The following is a 21,440-nucleotide window of genomic DNA, read 5'->3' as shown; positions in this document are numbered from 1 at the left end:
GTACTCAGTACCTAATATAGCTTTCATAAAATCTTTTGGTTAATGGCTTGAAAAGAGATATTTTTCCCCAGACCATTAAGATCAATGCAAAATATATAACTATATCTGCAGTGAGCCAACATGTAATCATTTTCCGTAAGTTAGAACATATACTTTCACAAAAGTAGTTAGTTCTTCAGTTTCAAAAAACATTTCTTGAGCGTCAGTTACGTGCAAAGTTCAGAGATACAGAAGCGAGTAGTGTGGCTGAATGTGAACCAGACGGCCTGCCTCCAACCCTGTCCTCTCATCCTAGTTCACATGTGTTTTGACACCATCCATTAGCCTTGAGGATGAGTGTTTTGATAGAGGGAAGAAGACACACAGGAATGGGACATGTGCTCTCTGGGTGAGTGATTGTTCTTTCCTTTTTATTTCTGAATGCGCCTATCTATCAGCCTTGCACATAGCTTGAAATTTCCCTAAGACAATCAACTTTGGGAATAAAAATAAGGAAAGTTTCTTCCTCCTCTCCCAACGTCTTATAGTTTTTTTTAATAAATTCTTTTTAAAGTTTATCTATTTATTTTTGAGACAGAGACAGAGTGTGAGCAGAGGAGGGGCAGAGAGTGAGGGAGACACAGAATCCGAAGCAGGCTCCAGGCTCTGAGCTGTCAGCACAGAGCCTGACTCAGGGCTCAAACTCAAGGACTGCAAGATCATGACCTGAGCCAAAGTCAGACACTTAAACGACTGAGCCACCCAGGTGCCCCTTTTATAGTTTTTTCTTTTTTTAAGAACATCTAGTAACAGGTTAAGGAGTGAACAAGCTGGTAGGACACCAATCTATATGGGAATAAACTATCACCAGAGTAAACTGGTAACGTGATGCCAGTTAATCAGATTTTCACTCATGGTTCCCTAACATGGTCTTGTTCAGATATGGTACCAGACCACCGAGATCAGAGACCAACCACAAACAAAGTGAAAGCTTTCTTTTTGGACGCAACCCTTTGCCGTTGAATATTTTTGAGATGTCTGTACAAGTTACAAGGAGCAGCTGTAACCACACCACTACCCGTGAGTCCAGCCAGCTGACACTTGCCTAGACTTAGCAGCCACAGCCAGATGAGATTTGGAAAGGCAAAATGCACAGGTTGTGGTTTGTCTGATTGCTGAAATTATAAATCCTTTATCAGAGCTTTCAAGAAGCTGTCTCGTCCATAAAATGGCATACAATAAATTCACTGTTTTGAACATGAGAGGTAAGTTATTTCCAGCAGCAGCAGCAGCAGCAGCAAATCTTTTGGCCCCGGTGACCAGTAAATAAATATTAAACACAAGTTTATTAGTAGTTCTTTGAAGGGACTGTCCATTATTAATCCTTATCTGATTGTATTTGAGGAAACATATCTTTGTCTCATTTCCAGTCACTCAGTTTTTGTTTGTTCACGTGTTTATCTCTGTGTGTGTGTGTGTGTGTGTGTGTGTGTGTGTGTGTGTGTGTGTGTGTATAGTCCTCACCAGTCTTCACCAGTTTGCAAGACAGTCCTGGAAAAGAAGACTCAATGGGGAGAGTCTTTGGCGCTCTCTTCTCCCGCCGTTTGCAATATAAAATATAGGATAATTGAAATCAGTTTTTCCACAGTTCTTATGAGGAAGGTTTTCTCTCATTGGAAAAGCCACAGAGTGAACAGCTGCGTTCCAGAATATTGTCAAGCAGGAAGCGTGACTGCTTCTTCTGCTGAAGGGTCCCAACCCATTCACTAATAAGGAAATTCAACTTCTAACACAACATTTGCCATTTTGCTTTTGTTTTGTTTTGTTTTGTTTTGTTTTGTTTTGTTTTGTTTTTTCTGCATGCGTAGCCATTGTAGGTAAAATTATATGTGGATATATTAAAACTTAAATGCTATATGACATCAAAAATATTTGTCATGCCCCCAAATATTCATTCCATTCTCCTCAAAGTTAAGGAAAAAAAATCCAGGAAACTTACTTGTTTGTATTATGTGTACCTGGGGAAGTTTTTCACACAGAGGGAGCCACAGAACAAAACTTGAGCTGCCTTCCTTTCTGCTTCCAGGAATGCCAATCAGAGAACATTCTTTTTCAGACAGCCAAGTTTGGAAGTCAGTTGGTTTCTGGCAGTAACAAGGGGGAGGGGATGGCAGGAGGGAAAGCACAGTGAGTCCTCGGGCTGCCTTAAGCTTCCAAGTGTTTCCGTAATAGCCATCAATGAAAGCATCTCCTTTTACCCACGCAGAGACAGGTAAAAAGACAGCTGAGTAAATGGGCATTAGATGTATCAGCGGAAGCTCGGTCAGAGGAAGGAGGGGGTGGAGGGAGGGCATTTGAAAGCCTGCCATTGGTGAGCTTACCAAAGGCATCTGCCAGTGGGACTTCAATGGAATGTGAAACCAAATCATTTTCAAGTTAAAGATAGACACAGTATACACCAGGATCTAGAAGCTGGATTTTAAACTCCTATCTCTCCCTAGAATTTCAGAGAGTTCTGTTATGATCTCTGTAGTAATTAACAATTTGGTCGGGGCTTGTTTTTGAAGTCAATGTGCTCAGAATTCATGTATGTTCTGGATGTCCTGGAATTAAAAGGATTTAGGAGCTCATGATGTGCATACTCTAGGGTAAGTGAAAAGATTTGCTTTTAAGGTGCATCGCTTCTCTGGGAAGGTTAACGTGGAATTTCTCTTTTTATTTGTGTAAATGAAAAAGTGATCACGAAGACTTTCCGGGACTGTAACTCTCTTACCTTTCTTGAGCTATTTGGCCTTTTTTAAGTTATGCAGCAGAAATAACTAGAGCATTTCAGCTTTTGAAATGTACCTTGCGTGTCTATAATTTCAGTTTTGCTCTATGACCCTTACTTACATTTTTCTCTGTTAACTCCTTAAACACCCTGCAGTTATTGAATTGCAATGTCAGCGGTTTTGTGTCACAACACCCACTGAACGTTATCGTGTTTATGATACCACTGGATGTAACTGTTTTTACTGTGAGATGAGGTTACTTCCCTCGTCTGGCGCAACGGTGCTTCCTAGTTTAAGAAGTGAAAAAGGAAAACTAAATAAAAGGAGAGAAAAAGAGGTGGTCTAAAGGTGGGATGAAGTGAATAGGAGCCTTAGAAGATAATCTATTTTAAAAGAAAATTAGAAAAAAAGGCAGTTTGCCATTGAAGAGAACAATTTTTTAATAGAAGTTATTTTTTGATGTTGCCTCATTAATTCCAAGCAGCTTCTCTTCCTCCAAAAAAGCTGATATTTGCTAAGTGAATGGAGGCGTACTGATTATATGGAACTTGAGGGTGGAGGAGGGAGAGTTGTCTAATTTGCTATTACCAGGCTGTGTTTTAAGGATTTCGGAACTTTCTTCTTTAAAAGAGAGAATGACAAACCTCAGTTCTCTTCATGTTTTGACCATGTATAGGTTTTGTTTCTTATTTTGTCGAATGACCTCTCGGCTCTGCTCTTGGAGACAGCTTTCCCAAACTTGCACAGCATTCCTTCTGAATAAATACTGTCCATAATAGTCACAGAGGACATGGTGTGAATTGGAAATTCTACTTTATATGGGGAAAATAAATCTGCTGACGTTCTTATTGCAGTGTGGGACTGAACAGTTGTTAGATGTAACTGGCTGAGTTTTGCTATGTCAAGTAGACCCGATTCTAATGAACTAAGTTGGCTAAACTAAGTACAAACAATGAATGACTTCACATGGGTCTTTCAGTTTGGATAAGAATAACTGATATGCTGCATAACTCTTCTAAAATGGAAAGTGAGCAGTTTGTTGATAGAATCACTTGATTTTACAACTATCGAATAGTCTAGCAAGACCAAAACAAAATGTGAAGTTAGCAGGGCTCAGTTTTGATGCCCCCACCCCCCTTTCTCTGCCCACTCTCCGTCTCTGCTTCCAGTCCTCCTTCTCTTTCTGGACCCCTGATGAATATCACTGCAATACCCTCCTTTTCATACTGTTAAGACCTATCTTCCAAGAAAGTTGCCATGAATTTTCATTTTGCATCTCCACAAGTGGATGGTATCTTTGTAAATTCTCCCTGGTGACATTGACTCCTATGAACCTTGATTTATCCAGCTTGGTCCTAACCTGTTGACAGTAGGAGTGAGCCTGGCAGAAATCAGAAGTGCTTCCAAGAAATTCGTGAGTGCAAGTATGTGTGTGCTTACCGTATACACATGTACACACACAAACACTTCCAGGTAGACTTACATTTTACTCAACTAAATATTTCCGATTGAATTATACATATAGCTAAAATTGTATCAGGCTTTTCAGTATGGGGCTTGGTTTTTGTTTTCAGTGTGTCAAAAGAAAGCCAAAAAAAGAACACCAAAAAATTTTAATTCTAAAATGTAAGAATTTTAAACCACGAGACCAAATAGTGTTGACAGGGAAGGGGGAGGACAAATATTTCTCTGCTGCTATCAATGTCACTCAAGTTCCCTGCTGAAATTTGTCAAGCTTGCGCTTTATCTCCTTGAATATGCTATGTGTAGCTTTATAATATATGTCTGCTAATTCTAGTATCTCGAGTGTTACTGGATTCGTTTCTATTATTATTGTTCCTGCCAGTTCTCACTCATGGTGTCTTATTTTCTTGGTTGCTTGGATATCTTTGACTATCTGTTGGAAATGTATTTTAAAAATCACTTGTAAGAATGAATTGAGACCTAGTGGTGATGAGGTTTTTCCCCCAGAAAGGACTTTGCTTCTGCCAGGCCCCCCGGGGGCAATATCAGACCAGAATTATCTTTGTCAAAGTGCAGCAGCTAAGATTTCCTGAATCACCCCTGTGTGAGAAGCAAGGCTGCAAATCTGTGTGAAGAATCATGTATTTGGGGTTCACTCCTACCATAAAGGAAGCTACGGCCTTTTGAGATCCCAAGTTAAAGTTGTGTTCGTTTATTAATGCCCTCACCTGAGGACCACAGGTTTTGCCCTTCTCACAAAACCTGTAAGGTTGCTCAAAGCACAGCTGCTTTCACAGATCTTTTCTCCCCCATACTCCTATGCCCAAGGGCAAAAGCTGTCAAAGATAAGCTTCCTCTCTTGAGCTCTGGCCTTCCAAATTTCTGTGTGTGAAAACCTCGCCATCATATTAAGCTCTTTGCTGTTTTTATATTTTAAAGATCTTCAGTTACCTCAGTGGGAGTGTCAGTCGAAATGATTTCACTACTGTTACCAGAAAGGGAAGTTCACTGTACTGCTTTTATAGTCATTTTATGTATTTATAAATATATACACGTGCTAGAGGAGGTATCAAGCAGTCTGCTAACATCACTGATGATTTCGGGTAGTTTTTCTGATTTTTAGTTTTCGCCGTGGGCTTTTGGAGAAATTTGCAAACGCACGGAGGATTCGTGTTTCCCAGCCTTACTGGAGCTGTCAACAATACTTAGCCGTCCTTTTATGTGTCCCTGGCTGGCCCCTTTCCTTAGTCATCTCCTCAGTCTCTCTAATCCACCCCACCACCATCGCTGTCAGCTGTTGACCTTGACTCCTCCTGCCTTCTCTTGGCCTTTATCCAGCATCACCACGTTTAAGACATTGTCTTAAATAAATTCCTTCCTTTCCGTTCCCTTTGCAGCCCCTCTACTTCAGTTCTTCAGCATCTCACTTGGGCATTACAATGGTCTCCCAGTTGTTCTTCTGCTCCTAGGGTCTGCACCCCAACATATGTCCCATCCTGGGACCAACACACTTGTCTTCTCAAAATCATAGTCATGAATGGATTGCTCCTTTACTTAAAAATCCCTAGTGACTCACCATTTCCCCCAAAATAAAGCCCTTAGTATGTCTTAAAGGCCTGTCACAAAGCCTCACCCTGTTTGTCTAACACCATCTCAACTACCTCACTGGCTTTTTCACTAACACTTGAATCGTGCATAATTTCTGCCTCCAGAATATTCCATAGGACATCATACCTCTGTGCTAGTCTACCTACATTTCCCCCCAGAATACCCACTGTTCATCTCCTTTGTGGTTAAATCCTACTTCTTCAAGGTTGACCTTATAAGTCACCTACACTGTACATCCTTTACGTGCACAGCTCACCCACTCTTCTTGTCTTGTGCATTTTTGAATTCTCAGTAATGGGCACATAGAAACCAAGTTACATTTAAGGAATGAACAAACAACTATTATGAGGAAGTTTTTTCACAACAATTCCTTTTTTGCTTTGTTGTTTTTCATTCTAAACATCATTATTTTGACCTTAGACTCTTTGTCTAGAATAGTGATCATTAATTCTCCTCTATGTCAAGTAGAGTCAGTTAAAAATGAGTGTGTGTTTTTGGTTATTTTCTTTTGGGAGAGGGGAGGCCATCCATTTCCATTTTTGCCAAGTGAGATTCTATAATATCATTGTGATAACAAGACAAATCATAGAAGTTTAAGTAGAATAAATTACCCGTATATTGTCAGAGACATTCACAATAAAAAGGAAAGTCATAGAATTGAAACACTGACATGTTTCAACAGATCTAGCCCATAATTGTGGGTAACACCAATGGAAAAAAGTAATGGGGCACAACTAGATCAAAATAATCTCACTGCATATAGCCTGAATCTGAACCATTGGAAAACACTGGATTGTTTTTCAGATCACAGTGTGGTGCTAGAAGGAAAGCAGTTGGTTGCTTATGTGATAGGACATTGTGATCTTAAATCTTAAAGGTGGCTGAAAATTTTCATTAGAAAACTTTAGCGATATAAATGTTAGTCTCATTTTGCTATGCTGAATTAAAAAAAAAAAGCGCTGCCTTTAATTATTAAAAATTGAATATTGTTGGCGGGAACCAGAGAAAGAGGAAATATAGCTTATTAAGTCTCAGGATGTTTAACTAATGTCATATTCCTCAGATCATTTATAAATTTATCATACATTATGATATGCTGACACCTCATTTTTAGAAAAATAAGAAACATGGTTTGTATTTTTTCTCATATGGGGCTTTCCTACCTCCACAAAGAAAAAAGCCCTAATATGGATGGGGTCAAATTTATTTTAAATAAAAATAAATAAATATTTTAAATAAAAATCTTTGAATCCAATCAAATGTTTAAAGTCGGTGTCTAGGGGCACCTGGGTGGCTCAGTCAGTTAAGCGTCTGACTTTGGCTCAGGTCATGATCTGGCAGTTCATGGGTTCAAGCCCTGCATCGGGCTCTGTGCTGACAGCTCCGAGCCTGGAGCCTGCTTCAGGTTCTGTGTCTCCCTCTCTCTCTGCCCCTCCCTTGCTCACATTCTGTCTCTCTCTCTCAAAAATGAGTAAGCTTAAATATAATTTTTTTTAGGTCAGTGTCTAGATGAGAACCCAGATTTCTCTAACACAAAATATGAAAATATAGTATTATAGGCCTTTTCTTTTTTACTTCATCTGTAAAAAAAAATAAGACTAATTCTTAAAAATTGGCTGATTTTAAATCATAGCTTTCAAGTAGCTGAGCTAATTTGTCTTATTAATTCAGTAAATCTCGATCAAGCTCCTACCTTGTGTCTAGAGTAAGAAATTATTTATTCAGTCCCCTTCACTGGACACTGACACTGGAGCATGTCATGTTAAAACAATGGATGTAATTAACAAATTGCTTTATTCTATTCTTTAATTTCTATTCTTAATTTATGTATGCTAATCTCCATACTTGTTTAAAAAAATCACTTTGCCTTTCTTTAGCAATTAGTATTTTCCTGTCAAAAAGCTAAGTTTTTTTTTAATATGAAATTTATTGCCAAATTGGTTTCCATACAACACCTAGGGCTCATCCTAACAGGTGCCCTCCTCAATGCCCATCACCCACTTTCCCCTCCCTCCCACCCCCATCAACCCTCAGTTTATTCTGTCTTTAAGAGTCTCTTACCTTTTTTTCCCCCTTCCCCTCCCCCATGGTCTTCTGTCAAATTTCTCAGGGTCCACATAAGAGTGAAAACATATGGTATCTGTTTTTTCTCTGTATGACTTATTTCACTTAGCATAACACTCTCCAGTTCCATCCACGTTGCTACAAAAGGCCATATTTCATTCTTTCTCATTGCCAAGTAGTATTCCATTGTATATATAAACCACAATTTCTTTATCCATTCATCAGTTGATGGACATTTAGGCTCTTTCCATAATTTGGCTATTGTTGAAAGTGCTGCTATAAACACTGGGGTATAAGTGCCCCTGTGCATCAGCTCTCCTGTATCCCTTGGGTAAATTCTTAGAAGTTCAAAAAGCTAAGTTTTAGGGGTCTTGGGAATACTTTAATTTTTTTAATATCTATTTAGCAGATTTTTTTATAAAATAGTTTAAAGAGACCTAAACGGATTATTTTTTAAAAAGTTGAACATGTATTTTTATCACATAGGAAACTGTGTTGTATCTTAATATAAAATATAAACACATTTATTTGCATAAATAGAGTTGAACTTTGCAAAATAAATTCTTGCAAAATAAATATGGCATAAAGGTGACTCAGAGATGCCCTGAGTCATGAAAACTTTCTAAAGCTCTGTGTATTTTAAAGAGGGCAATAGTTATTTTTACTAATTTTATTTCTCAGTCTCACTTTACTTTTTGTACCCCATTCCTAGGTGATGTAGTAGCACACAGATTTAGGAATGCTGAAGGGATGAATTCACTGAATTAATCATAGTTCAAGACTATAGATGTCTTTACTAATTGTATTAAGAGACGTAGATTAATTGAACGAAATCTATCTTCTAATGCATATGAACTTCCTAGTTTTAGACTGTTCATTGCCACACATTTGTAGCAACATATTTACTCATTGAAAGATGTTGTTTTTAACACTTCAGAGAAGTGTAACACTTCTGTTCTAAACCTCATCCAATGTTTTATACTATTTTGTAGGTAAGAGACATATGTTATTTTCTTTTATACATGATCAAACCAAGATACAGACATAGGAAGTGCTCTAGATAGATATTACTATGCTTGATTTCTGGAGGTAACAACCCCCAAATCTCCATGGCTTATAAAAGCCAAGGTTTCCTTCCCACTCATGCGAATTATCTGTGGAGGGTTGGCCTGACTGCAGGCCCTTCCCCACGTTGTTGCTTTCACCTGGAAGTGACCTGTGTTCCCTGTGCTCACGTTTCCTTGGCCAAAGCATGCCATGCGATCACACCTAACTTCAGCTGGGTGAGGAATACAATCCTATCACATGCCTGAAAAGAGAAAAAGCTGGAATGTTTCTGAGGACCTCTAATAAATTCCACGCTAATGAATGATAGGTGGGCCCAAGAAGAACAAAGCCCCCAGAAGAACAGGGATCTGGACTTTGGTCGTATGCAGTATTCCCTCCTTATCCACGGCTTACTTTCCATGATTTTAATTACCGGTGGTCAACCAGGATCCAGAGCAGTTGGTCCTCCTTCTGATGAATGGTCAGAAGGTCAGCAGTAGCCTGCCTCTGTGTTTCTTACCTCCCTTCATCTTCTCATGTGGGCGTTTTATCCTCTCACATCATCACAAAAAGAAGCATGAGTACAGTACAATAAATTACTTTGAGAGACAAAAAGAGACCACATTTATATAACTTTTATTATAGTAGATTATTATAATTGTTCTATTTTATTATTATTGTTAATCTCTTACTGTGCCTAATTTCTAAACTAAACTTTATCATAGGTATGTACGTAAAGGAAAAATCCTGGTAGATAGAGGGTTCGGTACTGTCTGCAGTTCCAGCCTTCCAGTAAGGGTCTTAGACCGCATTTCCATGGATAAGGGGCACTACTGGATACCTCTGAATATGTACCTGGGCAATATGTAGGCAATTATCTGTAATCAGATGCTATTGGGGTTTTTTTTCTCTTTTTTCATCCTTCGATGCTGATCCCCGCTAAGGCTTTTGGATCTCTAAATCTTTGCTGTCTCCCAGGTGCCTGTGACCTTTCCCATCACTGCTTTTCCAACCCATTGGAATCCTAACATTTTACCTGTCTTTACGCTTTTTGTCTCAGGAAGTCCTGTCCATAAACAGCCTTGGGAAGAGAAAAGAGCCTCTGATAGGGCAATTCCTCTAGATTGTAGAGAGCAAAAGTGAAACATTACTTTCATACTTTCCCATCTGTAAGAACTGATCATCTGTAGCACAAAAATGGAGAAAAAGGCAATGGAGTATAATCCATTACAGTCCTAGCCCCCAGCATTTCCAAAAGGCAAAATAAAAGTACTACGCTTAGGGAAAATGCCTCCAGAGGAATGATGATGTATGTTACATGTTAGAAATGTATCATTTTGAGTAGGATTTATAACACTCCGATAGTCTTTTTGTTTTGCGTTTAGTTTTAAGCACTAACAAGGCAAAACTGAAGAATTCGAAGATTAATGAGATGGTTGAAAATTGGAAAATTATTAAGCAAGTGTTTTAAGGCCTTCCAGATAATAATTTAAATCAGCAAATCCAATTTATGTTCTTGGAAAGAACAATTCCAGGAAATGCTATATACAAAAAGAAAAAAAAAGATGAATATCCTGAGTCAAATGAATTTGGAAAATGCTGGATACCATATCCCTCTCTCAGAGATTTAGGTGATCCTTAGCATTAAGGTTCTTTTATAAAATTTTCTTAATGTTTATTTGTTTTTTTTTTTTGTTTTTTTTTTAAAAAACTTCACCTTTTTTTTTTTTTTTCAACACTTTTTATTTATTTTTGGGACAGAGAGAGACAGAGCATGAACGGGGAAGGGGCAGAGAGAGAGGGAGACACACAGAATTGGAAACAGGCTCCAGGCTCCAAGCCATCAGCCCAGAGCCTGACGCGGGGCTCGAACTCACAGACCGCGAGATCGTGACCTGGCTGAAGTCGGACGCTTAACCGACTGCGCCACCCAGGCGCCCCGATGTTTATTTGTTTTTGAGAGAGAATGAGAGAGAGGGTGGGGGAGGGGTAGAGAGAGAGGTAGACAGAGGATCCGAAGCAGGCTCTTTGCTGACAGCAGAGAGCCCAACGTGAGTGTCGCACTCACAAACCTGAGATCATAATCATAAGTCAGATGTTTAACCGACTGAGCCACCCAGATGCCTCAGCATTAAGGGTTCTTAAAGTTTGATTTTATTCAACCCAGTGTTTCTCAAACTAACTTGTAATACCAATATATATGTATATATATATAATATTTTAACATACTTTTTAATACACATTTTAACACCGTTGGTAAATTCTCGTTTAAGTCACCCATTGTTCACTGTATTAATAATTAAAAGTGATAATGTGGCAGCTCATGTAATATTTTGGGAATATAAAGCTAAGAATTTTAAAGGACTTCAAAAATTATCTTTGCTGTTGGCTACTTTCTATTCTCTTGATAAATGGCATTGGTTTTAAGCACCAACAGAAATTAATTGGGCATCCAGTAATATTTGTTTGGCTTCACTCGGGCATATAATTTGTGATGCAGCCGCAAATAAGAAGACTGACTACATTCATCAGAATCGAGAACTCCACAGGGATATGTACTGTTTTACCCATTTCATTCAAACATCTAAAACTGTTATTCCACTTTAGAATATGATTACACATTATGCACTTACACGATTTAGTTATCCTTTCTTTACGAAGACCTCACGAAGAGAACTCTTCAACATCTGTTTCTTGATTTTTTTTGTTCACCTCCTTTAAGTTCAAAAACTTTAAAGCTTAAAAAGGAAACATAAATTGTGGGTTTCAAAAGCTTCTCTACTAAAGTTACCATCTATCGGAATTTTTCAGGGCAAGAAGAAGAGTAATAGACTAACATGAACAAAATGTCCACTTTTTTTTTTTTTTAGAGTGGGTGTTATATTCAGTTAAGTGCTGTGACCATGTAAAATCAACCAGTTGCTCCATGAACTTTTATACCATCAGCAACTGTACTCACAGAAAATTCTAGATATTAGGTTCACCAAGAAGTATCAGGATGCTCGGGTGTGACAGGGTGTGACAGGGAGCGTGTATCCTTTCGTCAGCTCATCCACTCTTGCAGTATTATTCTGCTTTTCATTTACCAACATTTCAGTGCTCCTCCTTCTGTTTTAAAAGTAAGAGATGACTTCTTTGTCAGTACATTTTTTTTAAAAAAGAAAATTATTTGGGAAATATACCTTTTTTCTGTATCATAGAGAAATCATTTGTTCCATCAAAAGTGTAGGTAGCATAAATTCTTAGCACATATTTCTCCCCTGGTTTATTTTTGTTTATTTTCCCCCTGGTGTTCTAATAAGGTTCAGAAGCCGTAATGTCAGCAACACCTCTAGAACTCCATTGCAGGGGGCTGTGAAGGTCTCTTCTCAGCTCTGCTGGGCTGTCCCTTTGCAACTCTCTGAATAGCCACACAGAACACTGTATTGTTTGCCAAATTACAAAGTCAATTATATCTACATTCTGAAACTGCCTAGCACCTAAAACATTTGGAATGCTGAAAAATATCCTGTGTAACCATTTGCCAGACGCCAGAACATAAATCTAAATTACTTAGATTTACAGTATTATAATCTCTCCTTTAAAATGACATGAGGGAAGTGTTTAACTTAATGAGGCAAAGGATCCTGGTGTGCAAGTTACATTACATTTTTCATTGCACAAGGGTAAATTATTGCTTCAGTCTCCTAAATAGTACCCCAGTGGCTTCAAAGACACAATGTAGCTTCCAGAAATGCCCACTTTTGTCTTAGGCAATAACTTACTCCATGAGAGTATGCTTTCTGAGAATTGCTCATAACATTTCTTGCAGTAGGCTGAATTTCTTGAAGGTCACTCACGGATACTAGCTGAACTTGACTTTTTCTTTTAATTTAGGAACATTGAAGTGATAGGTCTTTAGACATTACCATACAAAAGGAAAACTGATGAACACTTGCTTTCCATCTAAAACATTTAAAAAACAAGCAAAAAAATCTGAGTAATAAATTAAAGGACATAATATTTTCTTAGCATTTCTCCATTGATATTGCTAACTTTTTGAAATAAATAAGCATAGGTCTACTGGGGCGGTGGTCCATAAAGATTTTGGAGTGCAATAATTAAATATATTGTTCTATGTTTCCAAAAAATAAAAATCTTCATCCTATATCGAACACCATATATATGAATCTAAATGTGTGTGTGTGGGGGGGAGTTTTTAAAGCAAGCTTTACTTTGTAATAAGGTAATATAGGAATTTAATTAAAACAAAACCAAACAAAATACCCTCACCAATCAGTGCTGCAGCATTTGGGTAAATGTTAGAGCTTGACAATTTTCAAGGCAGAGACGTTACTCCCGGCTTTCTGCCAAACCATTACTGGTAATCTGATGACAGGAGATGAAGCAAAGGAAAGTACTGCTGTCTGGCTTAGTTAGATATGCATTTGCTAAAAGAGAAGCCAACACATTTCTTATGTAAACCATCAAAATTACAATTTAGAAACACACACACACACACACACACACACACACACTATGCTTTTACAAGTCTAGGAATATACACATTAAAATACAATTCTGTGCTTAAGGGGAGCATGGAACTGGCAGACACAGAGAGGGTTGACTGCATCCTCTCTTTATCTTGAGTGGTTTTAATGTACAGCCGCATTTCTCTCAATGGCTGCAATGGAAGGAATTGAATTACTCCTATCTGGACAAGATTCAGGATTGCCCTTACATGGTTGCATTCTAGCAACTACTCAAAATCTCTCATTGATAAGTGAGTGGATTGGGCCGCTATTTTCTGTGGTTTATTTAAATGATTCTGGATAAACATCTGTTTTCCTATACCGCTAAAAAGCAACTTAATGTAATAGTGATGTCAAAATGATCAAAGCATGCATTTTTATAGCAGCAAGACTGTTGGAAATGTTTTAAGTTCTTTGGAAGGAGGGATGTTGAGTAAATGGTTGTATTTGCATGTATTATTTTGACCACTGGAGGGCTCTCAGATTTATTTTTACTTTAATTCCTTAGAAATCTTTTTGATATATAGCTGAAACTTCAGTAGAATGAATTTAAATCTTGGCATCAAAAAGTCTATACTGCCTCCTAGCCCCTAATTTGGTATATATTTGCATAGTACAAGATGAAAGAAAAATCAGATTTAGTTTACCATAGTCTTTCACTCTTTCACAACAAATAAGAGAGAACAATGTCCTTTTTTATTATCATGTCATAACCAAGACTTATGTCAAAGTTATATGATCCACAACCTGTATATTAGAGTAAAACATTCCTAAATCTCAGAGTTAGACCCTGTATTTGACATTTTAAATGACCTACACCTTGCCAAGTCTTTGTCTTTGAAGAGTTCCCTGGGAAGACAGGTACATTTGGTGATAATTTACTCATAGTGCAGGAAATGATAAATTGTTAAGGTGCCCAGAGAGGTCCTGAAGTTGACAGCTATATTGGATCCAGACAGGTGAGTGGGAGTTACCTAGATTAAAAAAAAAAAAAAAAGGGGGGGGGGAGGGCATTCAAGATTGAAAAACCAGCATGGACCCACACAGGAAACAGCATGGTGTGTTTGGTGTTCTAGAATTTGAGGGTACAGTGAAAGGAGATAACTTTGGAGAGGTCAGTAGGTACTGAGAAGGCCTTTTCTATCATTCCAAGGGTTTTGTTTTCTCCATTCCTTAGAGCATTTAGTGTTTCTGAAATCCAAACCTCTTCCCCAAAGTAAACAAAACAAAAATAAATAAATAAAAGTGAAATAAAAAAGAATAAATGCATATTCATAATAAATGCATAGAGAGCCAGGGTTCAAAATGGTCTGTCCTGTATGTCAAGTTCTTTGAATCCTCATGTATTTTCATCTTGCTCCATGATAAACCTTTCTTTCCTTCAGCATCAAAGTCTTTTTCTCCAAGTTTCCAGAACGATGCACCATGTCCATCCAATAGTTTTGCATTCTCCCAACTCATTGATGGCATCCTTTAGAACTTTCTTTGACTACAAATCGCCTTTGAGAAGCACAGCTGTAGGTACCAAGTGTTATAAGAAATTGATCACTCTGGATGATGATTTTCAATAAAGCAAGAATGCAGGCTGAGAAGAGAGAGAATATTACAATAGTCTGCTCATAAAACATTAGAAGATTTGACTGGTTCTGCAATGCCTAGTCAGATGGAAAATTGTTTTCACCACTGGGGAGGAGGGGTTTCCCATATTTTTTTTAGTTTAATTCTTTATAAGCTAAATACTCTTTAACCTAGTGCCAAAATGGACATTCTGAGCAAAGCTTATATAAAAAGGAAACCACACTTCTTCATCTTCCCATAGTTTCAGCTCCTCTGAAATATAGTGAATGTCTGTTAAGAGAGATGGGAGGCATGTTTGCCATGGTGAGCAGCACTCTTAGTACATAAGTGTTTGTCCTAAAGGGTCCGTCCTCTCTCTTCTCATGGCCTCATGGCATCTTGTGGCAATCTTCCGTAGGCATTCCAACTTTGGAGTGTTTTTGGACATTTCTTCACCAACTCACACAATCCACCTTATCCAGCATCTGTAAGTCAGAAAATATAGAATTGCATAGATCAACATGTAAAAAGGCAAAAGAGGTACCATTTTGATACTCAGTGAGGAAGATTATTTTCAGGTGGCTCTGTTTAATAAATAGTGAAATGCAAGATGGAGTATTGCAGTAGTGTAAATCTGAAAGTGTCTACGGCTCTAGATTTGAATCATAAGTGGCTCTGAGCCAATTAGGGGGAACCCAGAAGGCATCCCCAATCTGTGATGAAGCTACCCAAGCGTGCTCTTTTGACAGATTCAATTACAAGTTTCAGTCTTATAAAAAGAGCTGTGCCATGCCCTCCTCCATTGTTAGATCTAAATAACTGGACTGGTATTTAGGTGAACTGGAGACATGCTCATGTGCCCAACCCTACAGAAATATAAGCAGCCTGAGCTATGATGGTGGTATGATTTTTTTCATCTCACCATAAGGACTGGGCTTAGTAAGTAGCTACGCCTTTTACAAATTGCTGCGACTTTACATTAACAGTGCTAAAAATAAAACACACACCCTCTAATATTCAAATGAAGAATAATAAGTAACCCTACTAGGTCAGTTGAAACATTTACACCCTGGAGGACCCATCAGTATGTCTTTCTAGTCAAATATTCGGATATTTGACAAAAGTATTTCTTGTATTATTTTGTGGATTCAGGTAGTGTAATGGTGAGAACAACTCATAAAAATTTCTAGGCCCAAATTGTTACTTTCATGCTTTAAGGGACTTGTACAACCACAAGATTGGATCCAGAACTTCTTTTTTCTTTTCTTAGAAAGAGTTTATCCATCTCATTGTGTATTACAATGACCCATCTCTGTGTGAGAATATGTCAGGCTTCTTAAATTTTCCAAGAGAATGTCAACTCTGCTGCCTTTTCACCTGCTGTTTAAACATATAGATCTTTCTTCAATCTTCCACACAGAATATTGGCACTTTGAGCAGCTGCCAAAAGATTTAACCTTGAATTGACTGTATACAGTCAAGGGTATACACCAAGACGTTTCTAACTGCTAGTAAGTTGGATCACATACACGGAGCTCATTGTCTTAATTCCTTCCTTCCCCTGCCATACACATACAACATTATTACTGAGTTCCTGTTTAATTTTGTGCCCTTGGCCACTATTAAAATTTAGCATAATACATGGCAGTTTGGGAAAGGAAGGAAAAAATGGCTTTGAACGACTGCAGTAATATTGTGCTAAATATTGCTTGATAGCTTCAGAATAAGGAGCTGTAACACACAGTTCTCACAAGAATTTGTGCCAGGAAAAAGCTTATCTCTGAAGATAAACTTGTAAGCTCTCTTTTTCTGCAAGGAAAACTATACAAGCTCTCAATTTTCTTTTTGTGTGTGTGTGACCATCTAAATTCTTAGAGCTAAAGCGAATACTCAGTTGTATTAATGATCTAATTTTCAGTGCTTGATGTAAGTGTTGTCTAGAAAATTTGTTTCTAATTGTACCTTAGCAAAGCTCAGTTTACTTCATCTTTCATAACAACATTCATCTCTGTCATTAGGGTGTAATTCATGCTTTCCCCACTTGTGATCTCTGAGTTTCATGACACTGCCTAATGCTTCATTGTTTCTCATCATGGAGCAGACATTAGTGTTTGTTGAATTAGCATTACTTTGCACTGTTTTGTATGTTTTTAATAATGAAATACTTGGCAGTAAAATTTTAAACCAGCAGGAATGACTAACAAGACCATTGAGAATAACGAATAAATAAAAGTAGTAACACTTCTTAGGGGTATTTGAAATCCATGTTCTCCAAAAAGCTTAGTGACAAACTTTTATCCCCATTCCAGTTTTGCACAGAGTCTATATCTATTGTTGTCAGTCAGGTCACATTTTATTTTATTGAGTTTTATTTTCAGCGAGTTTTAACTTTCTTGGAGTCTTGCATCAGAGGGCTCTTGACAGAATAGTTAAGCAATAAGGTCATGCTTGATTACAATGTGTTTATGTCATCAGTTTGTCCCATTCTAGCAACCAAGGCTATTAGTCAAATACATGAGGAGGCTTCTATAGGCTGAGGAAATTCACATCAGTGAAGCTGTCTTTTAGAGAACTGCAATGAGTCGACTGACCATCACTCTTACCGGCTGGTATTTCCATCATGGAAGTCTTTGACATCTAGGAGACTGAGCTGGAGTCAAGAAGTAAAAGACCAAAGACCAAAACCAATCCAGTCTAATTGGTAGTCTGAAACCCAGGTCTCCTCATTTATAATCCAGACCTCTTTTGGATACTTCTCAGATGTGCCTCATAAATTCTCGAAACAGTGTGTTGAGAAAAAAAGGGTAGCCCCAGCATTTCCTCATTGTCAAGATAACCACACAGAGCACTATTTGGGGGCATGGGGTGTAGTCATTTGTCTCTCTTGCACCGGTGGAATAGCATGCTTTGAGGTACATGGAAAAAAGGGATAGATCCAAAGGACTGGACATGGTGGGAGGGCATCATGGATGGTGGCGCACACTCAAAAAGGAAATAGTTAAGAAACTATGGTACATCTGCCCAATAAAATGTCATGTGGTCTTCTGTGCATTTAAGCTTGTACATTTCTTTCATGAGCTAAATCAAAGATCTTCCTGTAAAATGTGTGATGTTGGTTTAACTTCTTCAATTTTTTTATTCTCCTCTGTTAAATGAAGAGAATAACAGGACTAGGATTTTTGAGAGGATTCCATGAGATAATCTATGTAAAAAAAAAAAAAACCAATGGGCTCAGTGTGTTTCACATAGTAGAATTTATCTATGAAAAGTATTAATGATTGGGAAAATGCTGATGTCATAATGTAACAATAAAAAAGAGGACACAAAATTGTGCAGTTAGCACAATTATGTAGATATATTGATAGAAAAAGCCTAGAAGAAAAAATTAATTGCAGATATTTTTAAATCTTGAAATATAGGAGATTATTTTCTTCTTTGTAATCTCCTGTATTATATAAATTTTCTACAAAGCACATACAAAATATGCTTAGGAAAATATAAAATTCACAGAAGTAAATGTCAACCTGCTAAAATTCCTTCTTTTGGATCTTAACAGTTAGATTCTTGGAGGGAACTGGCATGTCTTTATTTGCTAACAAACATTTACTTACTAACGTACATCTCATATGCACTAAGGGAATAATACTGTTTGATTCTAGCCCAAATCCCTTCTAGCCTTATAAACCAATTCATTCACCTGTAATGAAAATTTAGCAGGTAGCAAGTGATGTGATCCTGTTCTGTGAAATCTCCTCCAGCCTCAGGTGTTGAGACCTATAAATCTTGATTCTTAGATGCTCATTTCTTTCCCCAGAACCTGTGTCATTCTTTTAGCAGAGAAAAAGCTCAACAGAATCATATATTCTTGAGAGATGTGGGGGTGTGTAACTGTAGTAATGTGGCACTCCAGACTCCTACCATATTCTACAGCACCTTGTCACTATAGAAATAAAAAGAACTGGGGAGAATCTTCTTTGCTTGTGCTCTGATTAGCTATATCGAGGAGCAATAAACCAGGAAAGACTGTTGTCATTAATTTGCAGCGCTTACACTCATCAGCAAACGTTATTACACTTTGACATTTTCAGTGGTGCTCAGGTTACCGGTAAACATTTCCCCGCCGGTATGCCTTGCTCTTACCTTATAATTACGAAACGCTATATGTATTAATCTGAATGAAGATATTATACCCAGGAGAATTAATCATGACTGGAAGAGTTCTCAGTGCATCAATCAATTATAATGAGTCAGCCTTCATGCTATATTGTTACTGCTTTTAAAAACAAGTATGCATAATTTTATGAGAACTTACTCCTGTACACACTTCCCCTGCCTCTTTGATAATACAGTTTTCTAATATTATACTGGATTTGGAGAAGCTTATCTCTGGACTGAATCACCAAATTCTAGAGCTGGGAGAGGCTTAGACACCAGCTAGTGACTAGTTAAATCTTCTAGTTTTATAGAAGAGAGTTTTATAGCCTAGAGAGATTAATTTTGTCCAAGAATGCAAGGGTCAAGAGTAGAACTCAGTCCAATTCTGTTCCATTACATCTTGGAGGCTTTGAAAAATCCATTGTAACCATTCTTTGGCCCTTATAATAATAATTTGCCAGCCTAAGCCACTCTCCTCTATGAAGTTCATCCTGCTTTGGCTTATTTGTAGGCAATATCATGAAAACATTTTTGATGAGGAAGAACCAGGGAAAAAGGATTAAAAACTAATTTGTAAAGCATTTTAAATCAATGGTGACTGTAAGTCACTGTTTTATTCAAACAGTATAATTCTCTGTACATAGAGCAGACAAATGGAAGCATGTCCTTCAAAGGCTGGAGCAGACAGATGATCATTCTGTGAGTAGCAGTAAAATCCTCTCAGTTTCTTAGTAACTTTTTTTATTATTTCTTTCTGCCTGTGTCACTTTTGGAGGCTTAGACCAAACCATTCATTGTTAGAAAGTTGTAGCTGTGATGTTTCAAGGGCTTTGTGCTGTGAATAAAGAGAGAACTTCAAACTAATGCCATGTTGAAACATAAAAAAATAATTACTTGCAATCTGTACTTATCATTTTTCATTCTCACAAAATCATTGGTAAAATGAATGACCCTTGATAATGAGGAAAATCTGTATTTTTTTCAAACCCCCTTTTGCATTCATTCACCATCTACTTTGGTTATCAGCCATATGACAATTACTGTATGAGGTCTGTGGATACAATCTCTGTCCTCAGGGAGCTCACAGAGTGTAGAGGAAAAACATACACGCAAGCAAATTGTCATGATTTCATGTGACAGATGCCATAGCATAAGCCCCCAAAGGCACAGTAGAGAGGGCAGAGGATTAATAAGGGGAAAGATAAATGAGCTGAAATTTGAAAGATGACTCCAAGTTTGACGGGCAGATTTGGGGAGAGGGGGCGCACAATATGAATGCAAAAATAGTATTCCAGAAGGAGTAAATATCATTTAAAAAGTACTAGAGGGACAAGAAAGTGTGATATTTGTAGGTAACTGAAAATGGTTTAGTATTGCTAAAACATAAAATGTGTTGTAATAAGTGGCACACTTATTACAGAGAGGGAGATGTATCATAAAAGGTCTTTCACACTGTGTTAAAGGAGTTAAATTTTATACTGAGGCAATGAGAAACCATTAAAGAATTAAGATCAGGCAATGGCATAGTCGATCTGAATGTTAGAAAAATCACTAACCCTGGTCTGTAAGAAAGGTTGGAGGGCAAGCATCCCCTAACCAGGAAGAACAGCAAAGAGGCAATATACTGCAAATCCCAAACAAGAAACATTGAAGCCCAATGATCAAAGGAAGTCGCAGTGATAGTAGCAGTGAGAAAGAAAGGGAGGATAAATCCAAGAGATATTTCATAAATAGATTCACCATGATTTAGACATTGGGCAGGAGGCCAGGAGGAAAAGCAAGATATCAAGGGGAGAGGTTGACATATGGAAAGGATAAATACAGTGGCTTTGGACATTTTAATGGGAAGCTCTCATGGGATATCCATGTAAAGATTCCACTAGGCAGTTGGATAAATAGGAAATGTCTTGTGTAGAGACATTGATTTAAAAGTCATTTTTATATAGGCAGTTAAAGCTATGAAAAATGTGAGTTATCCCAAGGAGATGTATGCCAAAAGAAAAAGAAAGCTGAGGAAGAGCCCAGTGAACATGTTAGTTGGGTTGAGGAAGAGGAAGAGCATTTTCTTTTTTTTTTTTTTTTTTTTTTAACGTTTATTTATTTTTGGGACAGAGAGAGACAGAGCATGAACGGGGGAGGGGCAGAGAGAGAGGGAGACACAGAACTGGAAGCAGGCTCCAGGCTCCGAGCCATCAGCCCAGAGCCCGACGCGGGGCTCAAACTCACAGACCGTGAGATCGTGACCTGAGCTGAAGTCGGACGCTTAACCGACTGAGCCACCCAG

At 37.9% G+C, this 21,440-nt stretch overlaps 1 protein-coding gene across 29 annotated transcripts in view; it reads left to right on the top strand.

The window, feature by feature from the left end:
• Positions 1–21,440, top strand: part of DTNA (dystrobrevin alpha) — a 359,115-nt gene that overhangs the window by 97,905 nt on the left and 239,770 nt on the right. For 9 of the 29 annotated variants that reach the window (XR_009250990.1, XM_058692375.1, XM_058692372.1 and 6 more), the window contains exon 1: positions 2,363–2,627. The exons of 2 other annotated variants lie outside the window; for them this stretch is intronic. The gene's annotated coding sequence lies outside the window, so the exon portion shown is untranslated. Of the gene's footprint in view, positions 1–2,127; positions 2,252–2,360; positions 2,628–21,440 lie in introns of those variants that run through there. 18 more of the 29 variants (XM_058692379.1, XM_058692377.1, XM_058692380.1 and 15 more) reach the window with 13 other exon arrangements.

This window comes from Neofelis nebulosa, chromosome 11 (genome assembly GCF_028018385.1).
Source record: "Neofelis nebulosa isolate mNeoNeb1 chromosome 11, mNeoNeb1.pri, whole genome shotgun sequence".
In the NCBI taxonomy this organism is placed as follows: domain Eukaryota; kingdom Metazoa; phylum Chordata; class Mammalia; order Carnivora; family Felidae; genus Neofelis; species Neofelis nebulosa.
This window is presented reverse-complemented; position numbering and strand designations above follow the sequence as displayed.